The sequence below is a fragment of the Lithobates pipiens genome, unplaced genomic scaffold (assembly GCF_037356315.1).
Source record: "Lithobates pipiens isolate NorthernLeopardFrog02 unplaced genomic scaffold, aLitPip1_a1.2 Scaffold_10, whole genome shotgun sequence".
In the NCBI taxonomy this organism is placed as follows: domain Eukaryota; kingdom Metazoa; phylum Chordata; class Amphibia; order Anura; family Ranidae; genus Lithobates; species Lithobates pipiens.
The window spans coordinates 175,309,862-175,329,279 of NW_027507686.1; positions in this window are offsets into that span (position 1 = coordinate 175,309,862).

Consider the following 19,418-nt stretch of genomic DNA (forward strand, 5'->3'; position numbering starts at 1 on the left):
AAGGACCTTTGTGGAACAAGTAGGTTGTGAATGATTAGCAGACTCTACCTCAGTCCCTATACTGATAAAGGACTACTGCAGCAGAAGTGCAGCAGTCAAGTATAATATTCTTTCTATATTTGGAAGAAAGAATATTATACGTGCACAAGCCTATTACCATACCAGTCCTGACCTAATAGTAACAGCTAATGATTAAACTGACTGTCCCTCACTGCCTCACACACAGCTTCCTGCCTGCCCTATTTCAACTGACTAAACAGAGGCTGCTGGAACAATAACTTGAATAGCACTTTTGTGGACCTAATAGTAACAGCTAATGATTAAACTGACTGTCCCTGCAGCACACAGCGTCCTGTTCCTTTCTCTACACTGACAAAAGACACTCAGGCTGCTGCAACAATGACTTGAATAGCAGTGCCTCAAACCTATATCCTGAACTACACCTAACACCTATACCATGATACCAGTCCTTAAAATAACTTTTGTGGACCTAATAGATAGCGATTTGGGTCACTGAAGTCTCTCCCTGCTCCACACAGCAACCTCTCCCTATAGTGACAGAAGAAAGAATGTAAAATGGCCGCCGGATCGGGTCTATTTATAAGTTAGGGGGAATGTCCAAGTGTCCATGTGCTGTAATGTCTCAATTGGCTGTCCTGTACCCCATGATGGATGTGTCATCATAGGTCAAAGTTCTTTTACACAGTAAACACGGAAGTCCGCCGGGTGAATGGCGGCAATAGTCCGCCGATCGGGCAGACGGTGAACAGGCGAAATTCTCTGCGAAACGACCGCCGGGCGAACCGTTCAGCCATCCCTAGCAGAGACGCTAGGTGTATCAGAAATTCAAACTTTCTAGGAGGTGATGCTATTGCGTGTCGTATGTTTGTGCGATAGGGAGAAGGATGGATCTTTACCAAGTCAGGCGGGTCCCTCCAAAACGTGACCTTAACATGCATGAGACCACTGTAAAGATAGGGAGAGACATAACACTTGGAAACCTAGCGAGTTGCAGTGGCAAAAAAAGGAAAAACAGATGTATAAAGTACTTTGAGTGCGCACCCTGCCCCCACCTCACACCGCTATAGACCCTATAACATTAAGTTAGGCCGCGTACACACGGGCGGATTGTCTGCCCAACTAAGTTCGTCAGACAATCCGACAGACAGTCCGTTCAACTTTTGAATGAACGGACTTGCCCACACACGGCACTTTTTGAGCGGACTAATACGGCGGACTAAGTTCACCATACAATCCGCCCTACTTTTGAAATGAACGGACTCGCCCACACACGCGGAGGAAAGTCCGCTCATTTTGAGCGCGTCTCCAGGTAGGCAGGGCCCGCGAAGGAGACGTCGCTGGCCCCGCCGCCTGGAATGGACTTAAAGGGGAACCCCAACGCCGAAAAAAATCGGCGTGGGGGTCCCCCCCAAGTCCACAACAGACCCTTGTCCGAGCACTCTACCCGGCCGGCCAGGAAAGGGGGGCGAGCGAGCGCCCCCCCCCACCCTGAGCCGTACCAGGCCGCGTGCCCTCAACATGTGGGTGCCTTGGGGAAGGGGGGGCGCGCGGCCCCCCCACCCCAAAGCACCTTGTCCCCATGTTGATGGGGACAAGGGCCTCTTCCCGACAACCCTGGCCGTTGGTTGTCGGGGTCTGCGGGCGGGGGGCTTATCGGAATCCGGGAGCCCCCTTTAATAAGGGGGCCCCCGGATACCGGCCCCCCACCCTATGTGAATGAGTATGGGGTACAATGTACCCCTACCCATTCACCTGTAAAATAAAAGTACCAAAAAAAACCACAACACACGAGATAAAATATTTTATTGCACAGCTCCGGGGGTCTTCCGTCTTCGGGGGTCTTCTCGCCGGACTCCTCTGCTATCTTCTTGTAGCTCTTTTGCTAGCGGAGGAGTCCGGCTTTCTTCCTCCCCGCCGCCAGCCTCTTCTCCCGACTTCGGGGGTCTTGTCCCCCTCTTCGGTTCTTCTGCCGGGCCACCGCACCTTCTTATAGCTCTTTTACAGGCGGAGGCCCGGTCTTCTGTCGCTGCTGTCGCCGCCGCCTTCCGTTCTTCTTCTTCTCCTTCTCCAGGAGATGTTGCCTCGACGATCTCTCCGGCCGGAATGCCAGAGCCGCGCTGCGCGGCCACTTATATAGTGACAATGGGGCGGTGTCACATGGTATATGTCACCCCCGGAGCTGTGCAATAAAATATTTTATCAAGGTCCCAAGGCACCCCCCATGTTGAGGGCACGCGGCCTGGTACGGCTCAGGGTGGGGGGGGGGGGGCGCTCGCTCGCCCCCCTTTCCTGGCCGGCCGGGTAGCGTGCTCGGACAAGGGTCTGCTGTGGACTTGGGGGGGACCCCACGCCGATTTTTTTCGGCGTTGGGGTTCCCCTTTAAGTCCATACCAGGCGGCGGGGCCCGCGACGTCTCCGTCGCGGGCCCCGCCTACCTGGATAGCCGCTCGAAATGAGCGGACTTTTCTCCGGGCGGGAAAAGTCCGCTCATTTCAAAAGTACGGCGGACTGGCACACACACGGGCGGATTGTCCACTGAAACCAAGTTTGGACGGACAATCTTACGGAAATTCCGTAAGACTTAGTCCGCCAGACTGTCTGCTGAAAAAGTCCGCTGAAGCCCACACACGAGCGGACTGTCCGCTGAAATGTGTTTCGGCGGACTAAGTTGGGCAGACAGTCCGCCCGTGTGTACGCGGCCTTAGAGTGAATGATTGAAAACAAGATATCTTAGAGCATAAAGATAAAGAAGAGAAGGGGGGACAGGTGTCGAGAAATGCTGAGGGCATTGGAGAGAGGGGCAAAGGCGTCCCGGTGTGCGGGACGAGTCCAGGACGGTGTGTGCGTGAGACGCATAATGGGCGAGTCACAGATATGTTTCAAAGAGTGGGTGCACACCGGACCTGGACGTGATCGTGAGAAAGAAGTCCCGTTACTCAGATTTTTTAAACCCCCTCACCCCCCTCGCCTCTTTAGTGAATAACTGTTCCAGTAGATCCATCCATCCGGAGCCTGTTTGCTGGTACACAGGTATACTTTCAAGCAAGGGAGTCTAAGTATTTACAAAGCGTCAGGAAATGCAGTTCCATAAAGTATATCGGGTAGTCTGACATGAGAGACCCGACAGCCAGGGCTAAGAAATAGCACAAAAACAGAAAAAATAAAAAAAGGGAGAAGGGGGAGATGGCTGAAAAAGCAGAGCGACAGCTCTGGGCAGGGGTGGCACTGAAAGTGGACGTTGAGATGAAATCCAGAACCTTTGGGCCTATCCGGCCTTGCTCTCCTATGAGCTGGGGATGCCGTGGGGCTCTGGCAGTCTCTGTCTCTAGAATCCCTCTGAGTTTGCGGCCTAGGGGACAGCGATCTGCGTTTCCGGATGTGGAAGTCATCCCAGACCGGTATAGCTTCCATGGAGTTGGTGCTTGGTAATGGTGGGTTACGGTAGGCTCTGTACCAATCTTGAAGTTCCACGAGAGGGATTTGTAGAATATCACAGAATTCCCTGAGGTCCTCCGGGACCCTCAGATTAGCTGTTCTTCCTGCAGATGAAGCCGATAAGCAGAAGGGGAACTTCCAGCAGTATTGGATCCCTTTATGGCGGAGGATGTCCAGGAGTGGACGCAGGTCTCTCCTATTTTGAAGGGTTATGGGGGATAGATCCTGGAATATCTTGATCTCTGCCCCCTGGTAATTCAGGTTACGGCGATCTCTGGCCATTCACAGTATGTCTTCTTTCAGTCTGAAGCTTGTCAGGCAGCAGATCACATCCCTGGGTGGGTCTGTGTCCCTACCCCTGGGTTTGAGCGCTCTATGCAGCCGTTCACATTCTATGGGGGTTTCAGGGGGCCTTCCCAACAAGTCATTAAAGATCTGTACCGTTACTTGTGATAGGTGGGCTTGATCGACAGATTCAGGGATGCCTCTTACCCGGAGATTATGGCGACGTACATGGTTGTCCAGATCTTCCATATGTCTGTGGAGATCTCTGAGCTGGCTGCTGTGGGTTTGGGAAGTATGTTGCAGTTGCTGCATCGTGGTGTCATGGCAGATTGTAGTGTCTTCCAGGTCCTCTATCCGCATATGTAGTGACTGGATGTCCCTCCTGAGGTCAGCTATCACTGCTGTTGGGGACTCTTTAATATCCGCTGCTACCGCCCTGAGGTCTTGCATATTCAGCGGGCGGGCAGCGGTGGGGCTCTCTGTGCACTGAGTTTCTCCCCTGTGCGACGGGCTGAGGCTGGAGGAGCGGTGTCCCGAGTAGCCCTGAGGTGAGGCCGCGGCCTCGCATGATCGGGCCCGGAAAATTTCTGGGATGTTGCGCTCGGGCGGTTGATCCGTGCCTCTCGGGGAGCGGGTTCGCGATTGCGGTGACTTCCCCTTCTGCTTCACCATATTTTCGCTGATGTTTGCTCCTGTAAGCAGGCGGCAGAACCTCCGGTGGACAGAGCTAGAGGATCAGGCGGCCGTCTCCATTCGGCGCTAAGCCACACCCCCCAGTGGCTCTCTTTCTGATGAGCCATTATAAAGGCATGCTCACTGCCAGTTTCCATCATATCCTGGGGCTACTGCAAGTAACTTTACTTTGAACTACCTGTGCGATACAACATGGGTTAAGAAACATAGCAGCCAATGCAAAATGTGAAAGGTTTAATAGAAAACATTGTATACACTAGTTATGGAAATAGAGGGAAATAGAGCGTGTAAAAATTTTACAACCCGTGCACGGTAGGATGCACTACCGAAATCAAGCAAAACATATTCATAAAGCATACGGGGAAGCTGTATATATTCTGCTAAGTTTGTGCAATAAAGCATAACAGATACTATCAGAAATTAGAGTTACATTTTTGCAAGACTGAATAACACCAAATGGTGGAACAGGTATCTTCACTGTAGCAGCTCAGAAAAGTAATATCAGGAGGTTGTATTACAGCAGCAATTGCCCATAAATGGATTACACAGAAATGCTCATTAATTTTAAAGTACTGTAGATCAAAAGCAACATTTGTTTTCATTCTGGATGGACTAGGAAAGCATTAAAACCTCAGTTTTTTTTTCCTAAGAAAAACATCTCCAATGTGACCTAAGTTCTCCATTAACCACTTCAGCCTGGAAGATTTTACCTTCTTCTTGATCAGAGCACTTTTTACAATTTGGCACTGCGTCACTTTAACTGACAATTGTGCAGTGATGCAATACTATTGCCAAACAAAATTTGCATCATTTTTTTCCTATAAATAGCACTTTCTTTTGGTGGTATTTGATCACCTCACCTTTTTTTGTTTTTTTGCGCTATAAACAAAAAGATACAGACAATTTTGAAAAAAAAAACATTTTTTACTTTTTGCTATAACAAATATCCCCCAAAATCTAAAAAACAACACATTTCTTCATCAGTTTAGACCAATATATATTCTTCTACATAAATTGCAATAAGCATATATTAAGTGGTTTGTGCAAAAGTTATAGTGTCTACAAACTATGGGAAAGATTTTTGGCATTTTTATAGCATTTTTTTTTTTTACTAGCAATGGCAGTGATCTGCGATTTTTAGCAGTACTGCAACATTGCGATGGACAGATCGGACACTTTTGACTCATTTGTGGGACCATTGCCATTTATACAGTGATCAGTGCTATAAAAATGCACTGATTACTGTGTAAATGTCACTAGTAGTGAAGGGGTTAACACAGGGGGGGCGATCAAGGGGTTAAATGTGTGTTCGCTCAACTGTGTTCTAACTGTATGAGGATAGGACTGATCGGGAGAGGAGACATATAGCTGTTCCTACTTAATAGGAACAAATTACATGTCTCTTCTCCTCTGAAAGCACAGACATTTGTGTGTTTACACACAAAAATCCCCATGCCGGCGCTCATGCACGCAATTGCGCAGTGATCCTGCCTGCCGGCAACGCTCATCAGGTGTGCCCTCTGGGAAGGGAAGGATGTACCCGTATGGGATTTTGCCCAGGAAAGTCATTGTGCCGCAGTATATCTGCGTGAGCCGGTTAGGAACCAGTTAAACAGCTGTCACAGGAACAAGTGTCCCCTTTGAATGTGTTCTACTCTATCACAGTTCTGTTGGCAACTCAAAATTTTGGCTTCTCCTTCACTTTTAGTCCTGGTGAAAGCAGTCATCCGGACAAATACAGACAGTGAATCTCCCTAATAGGCACTCAGAGAGAATTAAAGAACTGACAGATTTTCTAACCCTACTCTATAAAAAAAAAAAAAAAAAAAAGAATGCCTTTAGATACATTTTAAATTAACAACATTTGTGCTGTAATGCTACTGCCATGGAGCTGCTGTAATTAAACTAGTTCTTTCCCAACATTGGTGCAGAGGCAGCCAGGCATACAGAAACAGTTTATTCACTCCATTGACATACATGTATGCTGAATACAGCATTCATAACAGTTTATAACTTTGCATAAACATATGACAGCCTGGTTATAAAGGTTAACCATGGCTGTCCTACGAGCCTTATTACAAGCAGATATATATATATATATATATATATATATATATATATATATATATATATATATATATAAATACAGAGATATTGCTATATTAAATTCCGCATTTTGGTTTATATTGTGATAAATATTCATTTTCATTCTGTATTAGTGTCGAGAAGAAAGGAATTGAATTAGTGAGTCTCACCAGAACGAGTGTGTTTTTATTAGACACAAATTCACAATAGAGACTGGGACAGGTCCAACCTAATCAATATATAAAGATATTTCAAAAACTAGTTACAGAAATGCTTTATATGTATGACTTTCGTTTAGACCCGGGGGTATTAGTGTTTTGAATTATGTGATCCCAATCTTCTCCAAGAACATCCTTAGGGGGGATTTTAAGCACCACATATTTGGACACTTCAGGTTTAAATCTGTGGTGCAGGCCTATATGTTGTCCTTTTACCAGGAGCACTTCTGAGGTGACCCCAGGTACCTATTTCTACTCACCAGACGGGTAGCCAACACCAGCAAACAGATACTCTCCAGATTGCAGCAGATGAGTGGCATGTATATATCAGGAAGAAAGAATAAATCTCCTCATGGTGTAGTATCTTTAAAACATTTAATGTTAAAAAACAACAGATTACACTTATGATACAGAAGATAAGATCACACTCATGAACAATAGCAGGGGCGCTGTCCGCATTCCACCTGCGTTCCAACCAATGGAGGATGTGACATGGTGCGTATCATGGGATCCAAAAATGTAATTCTGTGGGTTATGGGTGCACCCTTGTTGTTAAAGGCAGCTTCTAGTTTCCGATAAACCCACCACCACATACCCCCACAACTACCAGGCCAGAGTTGTTGGAAGGAGGCCCTTTTTCTCATGGTATCCCCACCCCCCCCCACCCATATTGAGAGCATGTGCCATGGTATGGACCAGGGGGCACACAATCACCACCCTTTTCTTGTTACATGCTTGGATAATGGTCTGGTAATATTTTTGGGAGGACCTCATACTTGTTTTTGAGTGGGATTCTAACTTAAAACTCATACCAAACACAAAGGGTCTGATGTAAAATTTGGGGAAAACCCTCACTGCTCCTTTTCAACAGCCCCCTTGACAACCATACCAGACCCAGGTATGTATTTTTAGAGGGAACCCCACACCAATTTTTGGTGTAGGGATCCCATTAACATCTATATCAGACCCTTATCTAGCAGTTGAAGCTGTCTTTTACAAAGATTTTTAAACAGAATTGATTGTACCTAAACTACCCAATTTAAACCTTTTGCCAAAACTCTCAGCACCCAAAGCTCAGTCTCATGCCAAGAAGTACTTGCAAACAAATAGTGGCGCCAAAAACCGTTGATCTTTGCTGGGATTTAAGTCTTAGCTAATTTCTTACAATAGGTATAATGGAACACAAAGTGTAGTCTGAGAGCCTATAATCACTGGGAAGGCTGGCACCAAACTTTTTGGATACAAGCCAAGAATCAGCATAATATAGTTTAAGAATTGTTTATCCTAGCATCTTATTTTTCTGGCAGCAAGACTCACATGACATGAGGAAAGGAAAATCTGACGTGACAGGTATTTGAATTTGATTTATCTGAAAACTGTCTTTTTGTTTTTTTTCCACCTTAAAATGCCAAAGATATGATTAAGGAAAGAAAACTACAAAACTGTTGGTTGGATGTATCAGGTTAAAATTCTTCAAAGTAGTATCACAGTTCAGTTATCAGTAAAAAGGGTGATCTAGAAAATGAAATAGGCATTAAAGCATATCTAAACTAAACATTTTTTTAAATAAATTGCAGCTTACCAGTCCTTGGATGCGGTGGCTGCATTTATTTTATTTTATCTGACATTTTCCTTTATTTTCACCTGGTAATCCTGTAAAAAACATACTTCCTGTTACTTCAGATCTATACTTTTTTCTCCAATGTATCTATAGAAGGAGTCATAGCTGTCACATGGTGGGACCAGTGATTTACACTAGGGATGAGCTTAGCGCTCAGTTCGAAGCACATCCTTACCACCCACTGATGTCTTGTAACCAAGTCTTCTGTTATTAAAGTTTGCAGGATGTTTATTGACTATAGTGTAAATGTTAAATTAAGTTGTTTCCTTTTCTGTCACAAGATAGGGGTGATAATTACACTGAGCTCCCTATACTGCTATGAAGCACAAAGAATGCTGGGAACTGTGGTTTCTGACTGGATTTTTCAATAGTCTGCACTGATCAAGGTGGGAGATACAAGCCCAGACAAAGCATCTAGGGGTGGTAGTTGTTGAGAGAGGGCTATGAAAACAATAGCCTGGGAAACCAATGGGTCCTCTCTGGGAGGTGCCAGGCACAGCCACAAGCAGACCAGCTCAAGAGTGTGGTAAGAGAGAGAGAGAGAGGTCCAGTCATGCTTCCCACTGTACTCAGTCTTCAGACATGGGCTTGTAGGCAGGTGCAGTTTATTTTCTCCACGACAGGCAGCATGCATCTGCAGCATCTCTTCAGCTGGAGAGTAAGTCAATAGGAACCTGATTCCTCTATGGTTTCCTGGGTCATTGTGGGGAAGAGATCCATTTGTATGCCGCTGCCCCATGTGGCTCTGGCCGCCATCTTGGATCAGGCAGAGCCATTTTAAGGCCCTGATTTCTAGGTTTGGCACGCTTTTTGCATGTGGGTAGTGCAGGCAAAGGTACCCCATCAGTTAGGGACAGCATTAGCAGTAGAGAAAGATTCCTTACGAGGAGGGAATGCTTAGGTTTGAATCTCATATAGACATCTTTCTTTCACCTTTCATATAGAATGCCAGGCCGCATTCGTCCCCTCTCTACAGACACTGACATTCTGGCTGGGACATGCTCTGTTCATGTTGCTGTAACCATACATGCACCTGGTTGGACTGTCTTGCCAACAGGATTGTACCCTACTTGTCGTTTGGGTGTCTGCCCACTCCTGTCCGATATTTACTAGAGGGAAAGCACTGCCACATCTCTGGCTGGTTGTCAGCTAGCCTGTTGCTGACCCATTATGCTGCTTGATAGATGCAGTGCACTGACACACGGTAACAGCTCAATGGCGTAAGGATTGCAACAGAAGATCTGGGGTAATCTGCCACCCATACTCTGGGTTATACAGCCACATCCTAGGTTTCCATAGTTGCTGTACAGTGATAGTCATAGGGACCCATGGGAGACCTGTACCGCATTCCAGGGTGATCCATTACCTGCCCATTTGGGCTACACATCATACATCCTATTTTACGCAAGCCCTACTGCACAGTGAAAGCCATAGGGGTAGGCAATGCATCCAGTGAGACCCACCATTCACTCTTTGAGCAACTGTACCCTTTACATTGCACCAGCCTATTTGCCAACTCCATCAAATGGCCACCGGTGACCCAGCACCAGGATTTGGCTAGTCATTGTACTAGCCAAATCCTGTCCTTCATCAAGCTGTCACAGTGAGGTTAGCATACTCTCTCCACTACCACTCATCCCCTCCAACCAGTTAAAAATTCCAATGGCTCTTTCAATCTGCCTGACTCCTCCGTGGTCCTCCATCCTGACTACACAACTGCCCAGTCAACATCCTATCACCATAAATCACATTGCATAATTGACTACTTTTACAACTACTACTCTGTGAGCGGGGTGATTGACTCTTGTCAAGCGTGCCAATTACACTTCCCAACATAGCCAGCAAGCACACCTCAACATTAAGGACTATACATATCTTGTTATCCAGTTAAATCATAGCATATTGCTTTCATTTGCAAATGGAGTCAAGGCTAAGCCTACCCATCACAGTTGCACCAAGGCAACTTAGCCACAATATGTTGCTACATCTACCACTCTGTTGCCTGTTGTTTGTTGTATTATTATGGGGAAGGCTACAGCATATGCTGTTTGAGTCAAAGTATGGTTCTTTTCTATTTGAATACATTGCAAGTGTATTGTATGAGTTTATTATATACTGTACTGCCAGTCACCGTGTTCTTGATGTTCAGAATTTTCGACAAGATTTGTGTGACCGTGTGTATGCAAGACAAGTTTGAGCTAACATCAGTCCAAAAAAAAAAACATGGATTTTGTTGTCGGAATGTGCGATCGTGTGTACGCAGCATAACACATACAGGGGAAGTGATGTCATCTCTCCTCGTGTCGGTCTTTTCCGTTCCAGACTGAGGAGAGATAAAATCTAATAGTAAGTGCACCAACACTACACTGACACCAGGTCATGTAGGCACACATTTCACCCCCAGTTAACCCCTTCACCCCCTGTCACTGTGTCACCCAGTGCAGCATTCAGATTATTATTTTTTGATTGCTGTACTGGTGTCATTAGTGACACGAATCAGTGTTAGGGTAATTAGTCTTAGGCCCAGATAGGTCTAGGGACCCCCCCAATAAAGATTTAACCCCTTGATCACCCCCTGTCACCAGTGATCACTGTATAAGTGTCACGAGTAATGAAGTTTAACTAGTTTATTTTTATAGCGTCAGGGCACTCACCGTATATTACCCAATAAAGGTTTAACCCCCTGATCAGCCGGCGGGTGATCAAAGTTAGATTCTAGCGTCAGATAGCAGTTTAGAGTTCCCAAAAATGCAGCATTAGTGGGATCAGCCAGATACCCGCTAGCACCTGCATTTAGCCCCTCCACCCAGCCCAGCCCAGCCCACCCAAGTGCAGTATCAATCGATCACTGTCACTAACAAAAACACAAAACACATAACTGCAGAGTTCACAGAGTCAGGCCTGATCCCTGCAAATGCTAACAGTTTTTTTTTTTTGCAGCAGCATTTGAAGCAGTCACTGACAGTCAGGTGCTTTTTTCTTCTGAGTCTCACTAGTGAAGGTACACTAGTAAAGAGGCCTACACGTTTCAGAGCATGACAGATAGCGAAGAGGAAGTCACTCCTCTGTCAGATTCAGGATCAGAATACGAACCTGTAGACAGCAGCAGCACCCTGACAGATAGCTCTGACAATGGAGTTGTGATCCCTACCAAGGTCAGGTGTACCAGACACCGTTCTGCTGTCGTTGAGGTGCAAGAACTACAAGTCCCTTGTGTGGAGCAGAGAGCCAATACTACCGCCGCTCATCCTTCTGGTGAACTGGCAAGCACCAGCGGCCTAGTACATCTTATTCATACATCCAGCACTGCAGTAACACTTGGTGACGTGGCAAGTCCCATAAGTGCAATTCAAGCTGGCGTGTCCTGCTGCCACCAAGAAGAAGACAAAACAGGCCCGTTGAGCCCATAGTGCCCGTCTTGCTACATTCGCCAATCCTAATTGGGAACCTACCACTTCTGCAGCACCCGTACTTCCCCCATTCACTGGCCAACCGGGAATTCAGGTGGGAACAGTTGATTTTATGTCACTTTATTTTCACTGAAAATCTCTATAGATCTATTGTGGACCAAAGCAATTTGTATGCTGGTTAATTCATCGTCGCTAATCCCCATTTGACCCTTGCCAGAGATTGGAAACCAATTACGGTTTCCGAATTTAAGACCTTTCTGGGCCTATCCTTCCTCATGGGCATAACTAAAAAAAGTGAGTTGCAGTCATATTGGTCCACTGACTGACTTGTTCGGCGAACAAGATCAGCATACCACCCCGTTAACGGCCGGCATATCCTGCTGTTTCATGCTGTTATAGAGTGGCGCACTGATGGCCCATGGTAATGTGAGTACCCTGTGTGGGATTTTTAGTGTGTTTGCAATAAACATTCTTTATATACTACACTATGAAGTCCTCCTCTCTCTATTGATATACCGAGGCACAAGAGAGACCGCACTGGTACACTGAGGGATATGTGAAGTCCACCTAGGATTCCAGCTATATAACTGCACCATTTTGGGTTCCAAAGCGTGTATTGACGTAGCCTAAACAGCGGGGTGACACGCTCTAAGGTGAGCAGCTAATACCTAGGGGGGACGCCGGAGTGTGAACACGGCACTTTAATATTGAATATGATTGCACAATATCCACTGAATCGCATAAAGGATTTTGCAGCACTTGTGGACTGAAATGTGAAATTTGCACAGTGTATGCTAGTACTTTTTTATATATATATTTTTTTCACATGTTTAATATATGTATGAATTTTTAGATTGGTATTTTATATCTATGTGGACTTTTTCATTATAAGGATGTTATGATAATTTTCACGTGAACGCACTTTATTTGCAGCATTGCATGTATATTGTAGCATTATTGTCACTTTATTGTGGATGATATACAATATATTTCTTTTGGAAATTTTATTTATAGCAGTGCATGGATATTGAAGCGCTATTGTTCCGTTATTGTGGATGATATGTAGCACATTTTTGAAAATTTAATTTTGATAGCGCAGCGCACTATAGTATATTGGAATGAATTTTACATGACTTATGAGACATGTATAATGCTAGCAGCTAATTCAAAATAGGAACAGTGTTTGTTAACCCTATAGAGGCACACAGTGGTGGCTCACAGGACATTGCACTATTTACTACCACACACTAGTTGAGTATTAGCACTGAATGTACAGCACCACACAGTCCTAGGCACACGTACACAGGGTCTCGAAAGATGTGATGGCCATCATAATTTGAGAGACCCTAATCTGCAATGTTCAGTTTACAGTTTTTTTTTACAGTTTTTATAAAAGTGAAAAAAGTGAAAAAACAAAACAAAACAACAACAAAACACACAAAAACACAAAAAAAATTTAATAAAAAATCCAAAAATAGTTGTGGTTGTATTTTTCTTCTCTCTCTCTATTGTTCTCTCTCTTACGTTTACAAAGTTTTTATTGGAAGATTCATTGACATACAAAAAACAGCTTGTATATAAGAAGCAACACATCTGGTTCTGGCACAACAATGAGGTAGCTGCGCCATACCTCGGCTTCCGCAGCAGGACCCCCTCCACAGCTTATAAAATTGGCCTGAGTGGCCCTATGCCTCCATCCACCATCTCCGGGTGCCCCCCTAGCCCCCGTGGAGAAGATGGATCGGTTAGTTGAAAAAAACGGAACCCGCTCGTATGCGGCCACAGCGGCTCTGCCGGACAAGCCGCAAATCGAGGCCCTGGCTTCTGCCTACACACACGCCATAGGGGAACCACAGGCGGCTGCCATGGAAGTGAGTGGTCACCCCTCACAGCACACCACCGCCTTGGCCATCCCATCTCAGGGGCCACCCTCTTTGTCCTCTCTGCCTAGCTCTCCAGGGGATGCCAGCACTATTACCCCCCAGGGGAAGAAGGCCACACACACCACATCGCACATGCTGTGGCAGCTCTCCTCTCCCCCCTGATTGCAGCCTCGGTGGAGAAGGTGGTCAATACGGGCATGAAACAGATTAAAGCCCAACTTAATGATGCACACCACCAGGTTGAATGATGTGGAACATCGCCTGCCGGGGGGGGGGAAAGACGAACTTTACCAAGCGCAGGCTATGGAACAGTTGCAGGACAAAACCAACCAATACATTATCCAAAAATTGGAAGACCTCGAAAATAGATCCAGAAGGAGCAATTTGCCCTTTGTTGGCGTCCCCAAATCGCTATCATCCGCAGCTCTGGCAGATTTTTGCTCAAAACACATTCCAGAGGCCATGGGCCTACCAGGTTCATTCACAGTGGAACATGCCCACTGCATGGGCTCCTTTAATGCCGAACGCAAATCGCCACGTCCCATCATTGCTAAATATCTCAATTACGCTGACAAATCTTTAATCTTGCAGAAGTTCCGGCAATCCCCATCTCTCCAAATCGAAAGGGTAAAAATACAAATTTTTGCAGATTACTCGACTGAAGTCTCTAAGCCCTTGTACACACGGTCGGACATTCTGACGGACCGCGTTGTTGGATAATCCGACCATGTGTGGGCTTCATCTGACTTTTTCCATCGGAATGTCTGACCAACAAAGTTTGAGAGCTGGATATAATTTTCCCACAACATTATCCGATTGGACTTTGTCCGATCGTTTGTAGAGGATTCCGATCGGACTAAGTGCCACGCATGCTCAGATCAAATTCCTAGACCAAAGCTATTGGCTACTAGCCTGAACGTAGTCCCGTCGTAACGAAATAACGTCATCACGTTACGAACGATCGGATTTTCCGAGAACTTTGTCAGACCGTGTGTATGCAACACCAGTTTCGGACAAAATCCGTCAGAAAAAATCAGACGGATTTTGTTATCGGCATGTCCCACCGTGTGTCAAAGGGCTTAGAAGAGAAAAGCTTTTCAACCGTTCTGCTCCGAACATTTCAAGCAACAAATAAAATTCACCCTGGCTTTCCCTGCAACTCTTCACCTCAAATCACCTAAAGGGGAACAACTATCCTTTCAAGACCCCTTGAAAGCAGAAACCTTCATCCGTTCCCTAAAGGCAGATTCACTCCCTCACACGCCTTCTAAGTCTGCTGCAAGCCTCCGTTCTCTGGAACAAAGAAGTCCCCGTAAAGACTCTCCCAAAAGGTTCAGACCCTCTGCTCCAGATCATCGCAACAATAACTCCCTATGTTGAGGATCTTTATACAAATGCTTGGACTTCCCTGTAGCCATCTCAGGTTGTATGTTTTTTTTTTCTCTGCCACGCCGGTAGACTGGGATGTTCTGCCTTGAACGCGTAGTCCCTTCAGGGGTCACTCAGGGTTTTCTTCAGGGCACTGGCCGCTGGACGGACTCTCCAAGGCTTGTTTCTCTTTTTTTTTTCTCCCGTCATTTATGCTAACTCACTGTTTTATTTTGTATGTTCTACAATGTATTATTATTCAGCTCATTGCTACCAGGTAGCTCATTGTTATACCATGCCACGCTACACATCTCTTCGCTTATATTGTAGCTTCCATCATGGCCTCGCTGTGCAATTCACCTGGCTCCCTACCCCGGTCTCCCTCTGGGTGTCTCTTACGCCTGGATCTGCTCACCTAGGGCATTTAGGCATATCACTGTTCTCCCTATCCCTTGCAGGGTCCTGCATGGGGCGCCACCTTGCACAGTGAACTCATGGGGAAAAAAGTGAAGTTCACTCTGTTTGCTCTAGTTATTGGGTTAGTCTTGCCTTGTTTTCCATCCCCCCTCCACCTCCCTTTCCATGTCACCCTGCATCCTCCACCCAAGGGCTCCACATTCAGCCTTTCCTGTGCCTAAACTGGGTCTCTCCAGCATCACCTCAACCCGTACAGATACAGATCCTTGCGTGAAGGGCCTTCGTTCTCCTAACAAGAGAATGAGGGTTCTTCGCCATCTCAAACGGCTTAAATCCGACATAGCCCTGCTACAGGAAACCCATCTTCCACTTAGTTATAACATGAGGGTAGGTTGGTGTCATGCTGTTCTAGTTTAAGGTATTACATGGGAGGGGATAGTTCCCTATATTTCTCACTCAACAAATATGAGTGAGAGAGGTATTTCTCACTCAAAGATACAGGTGAGGGGTATTATCCCTTAACACAATATGAAACTCTTCCCCTCTAGCTAGAAGTGCATATAATATAGTTATATTTATATAAATTATCAGACACTGAAATGAACCCAGGCTATTAAAAAAAATAAAAAATTAAAAGATTTTTTTTTTATTAGTAAACGCACTACAGGGGTGCCTGCACCTAGACCCCACACAAGAAATATAATACTTGTTTGACCAGAAAGGTAAGTTCAGTGTAATCGTGGTACACCAATACAAACAATAAGTAAACGAACTGCAGAGCCAGCTATGGTCAGCTGACTAAACATGCACCAGAATGGAAATATGAGCTTAGCTCCGTCACCTTCAGCAGACCCAGCAAGCAAAAAAGTGCTATGTGCTAATAAAACCAGGGTAAATAATACATGCCTCTTGGTGCAATGTATAAAACTTAATTTAAAATAAAAGTGAAATCAGGTGACAAAAATAGATTTAAAAACGTGCTTATCATAAGATAGAATAAACATAATGTGAGAAAAAATTATAAAATGATAAAATCTGTTTCCAAACGAAAAGTAAATACCTTACAGAGCCTCTATATCAGGTATATAAGGTTTAACTCGTTGAGAAGTGCTAAGTGAAATAAATTAATAAACATGAATTTCATAAGGTAGACCAAAACATAGTGTGGGAAAAAAAAATGATAAAAGTAAATACCCTACAGAGCCACTAGATAAGTATGTTAGGCTTTTTTTTTAAAACACATAATTCCAAAAGTGCTAAGTGCATAAAGTTTAGGTACCAATACGCTAAAGAGACTCTAGAGCAACATATGTGAAAGCAAAAGTGCATAAGTATCAAAATAATAAACACACTACAGAGCCAAGTTCATATGTGCAGTGAGCTGCACGTGGATCAGCAAGCTGCTGAATCTACTTTAGCAAATTAGTCCAACACACAGGTGATGGGAGGGAACAGTGAGGGCACTTCAACGGTATATAAATATAGTTCCTCAAGGTGCTCGTATTTTTGTTGTAACTGTGCAATCTGATTGGAGAAACACCGCTTCCCAGTGGATTCCTTTGTTCGTGACCATACACTCAGGTGGGCAGTGGTCCCTTACCTTATGGTAAGACAAAAAAACGCCTTAAGCTGGAGGTCTCTTTAAGGTTCTTCCCACCAGGTTAAAACTTCTTCTTTCCAATGTGTTTGGAACTCCAGGGGACCATAGTAAATTAATACAAGAGGGGTACCATAGTGTAGTAATTTTGAAGCTAGTAATTAGGAAGCTAAACATTAAGAAATACGTTATGGGAAATTCTTACAGTTACAAAACTGTTGAAAATGAAGGAGATAACATAGTGCACAGTACATTGAGAAACAAATCCACCTTCAACCTGCAAATAAAAGACAATAAGCATATAGAAGTTTTAAAAAAAGTGGTGACAGAGGAATTAAGAGATCTGAAAACAAAGAAAAAAGAAGAACCAAACTTTTTAAAAAAACGGTATCCGTAAAATTGAACAAAAGAAAAGAACTGGTAATTCGACCAGCAGATAAAGGTGGCGCTATTGTTTTATTGACAAAAGAACAATACCAAGAAGGGATGAGCAAAATGCTAAATGAAGAAGAGACATACAACAAGCTTATAGGAAATCTGATGTTTAAATGCAGAAAAGCATTAGAACAAATAGTACATCTGGGAGTAAAGAAAAATATATTGAACAAAAAGGAAGCCAGATATCTGGTACCAGACTCATGTCGTACACCGATTATATATGCACTCCCAAAAGTGCATAAGAGCAAAACAGATCCCCCTTTCAGGCCAATTGTGAATGGGATAGATTCTCTAACATCTAGAATGGGTCAATATATAGATTCTTTTCTACAGCCTGCGGTTCAAAAGATGGAAGCCTATTTGAGGGACATGAAACCACTGCTCCAGATCATAGATAATATCCCAGAAGAAGAAGAATCTTGGATCATAGCTACCGCAGATGTATCCTCCCTATACCCCACCACCGAGCTTGTGAAGCCAGCACATGGGGTCTAAGGACTCACACCCAACTACCATGTTCACAAAGAAAATTTATTATAAAAAGTTTGGATTTCTGTCTGAAAAAACAACTATTTTTGGTATGAAAAGAACTACTACCACCAGCAGACCGGACTTGCAATGGGAGCTAAGTTTGCTCCCAGCGTAGCGGGCCTCTTTATGGCAAAGTGGGAGGAAGAAGCAGTGTTTGGCGATAGACCCCCAGAATTAATAATTTATAAAAGATATATAGATGACATCTGTATATTCTGGAAAGGTGATCAGGATAAACTGATTTTGTTCCTTGAAAGATTGAACCAAAATGAGAGAAATATTAAACTCTCATGGGAAATAAGTAAGGAAAAAGCGATTTTCTTAGACCTGGAAATTTTACAAGAAGGAACAAAATTGAGAACTCAGACGCACTTTAAAAATGTTGACAGAAACAGTTACCTTCCAGTAGAAAGCTGCCATCACAAGAACTGGATCTTCAACATACCAAAGGGACAATTTATGCGACTAAGACGGAATTGTTCTAAGATCGACAGTTTTTTAAACCAAGCAGAAAAAATGGGAGAAAGATTTATCTCGAAAGGATACGAAAAAGAGTTCATTAAAAAGAAGATAGAAGAAGTACAAGCACTAGACTGTAAAATCCTGATCCAAGACAAAGAGAAAGAAAAACAAGATATGTTTAAAGATGTCCCCGTAATCTTAGATTTTAATCTGCAATATAAAAAAATTTAGAAAATAATAAGGAAACACTGGCATATACTATTGGCCGATAAACATTTGAGTGAGAGTCTACCAAAATCCCCAAGATTTATATATAGAAAAGCACCCACAATGCGAGATAAAATAGTAAGAAACATACCAGACCCCCCCAAAAAAAACATTCACATTCTTTACGGGAAAAGGTTTCTTCCCATGTAAAAGATGCTACGCATGCCTAAGAACTAAACACCCCAATCAAAAGAAGTTTGAGTTCAAATCTACAAGCACAGGAAACACATACGAAATAAAGAATTTCATCTGCTGCAACACAGAGGGGGCGGTATATATGTTAGAATGCAGTTGCGGTTTGCAATACGTGGGACGAACAAAAAGACCACTTAAAGTGCGAATCAAAGAACACGTTCAAAATATCCTTAAAGGATACGACAAACACAGCGTGTCAAAACATTTTCTATTATACCATAACAGAGACCCCTCACAGCTAACATTTTGGGGGATAGAACCATATATTAAACATTGGAGAGGAGGACATAAAGTAAGAACACTAAGCCAATTAGAGTCAAAATGGATCTTTACATTAGACACATTTGCACCATGAGGTATGAATATAGAATTTGATTTAAACTGTTTTCTGAGCGATTTTTAAATTTTAAACCAACTTCCAAGCGATTGTATGACATCTGTAAGAATCCCGATTTGCTATATCCAGTAATATATATATTCACGATAGATCCC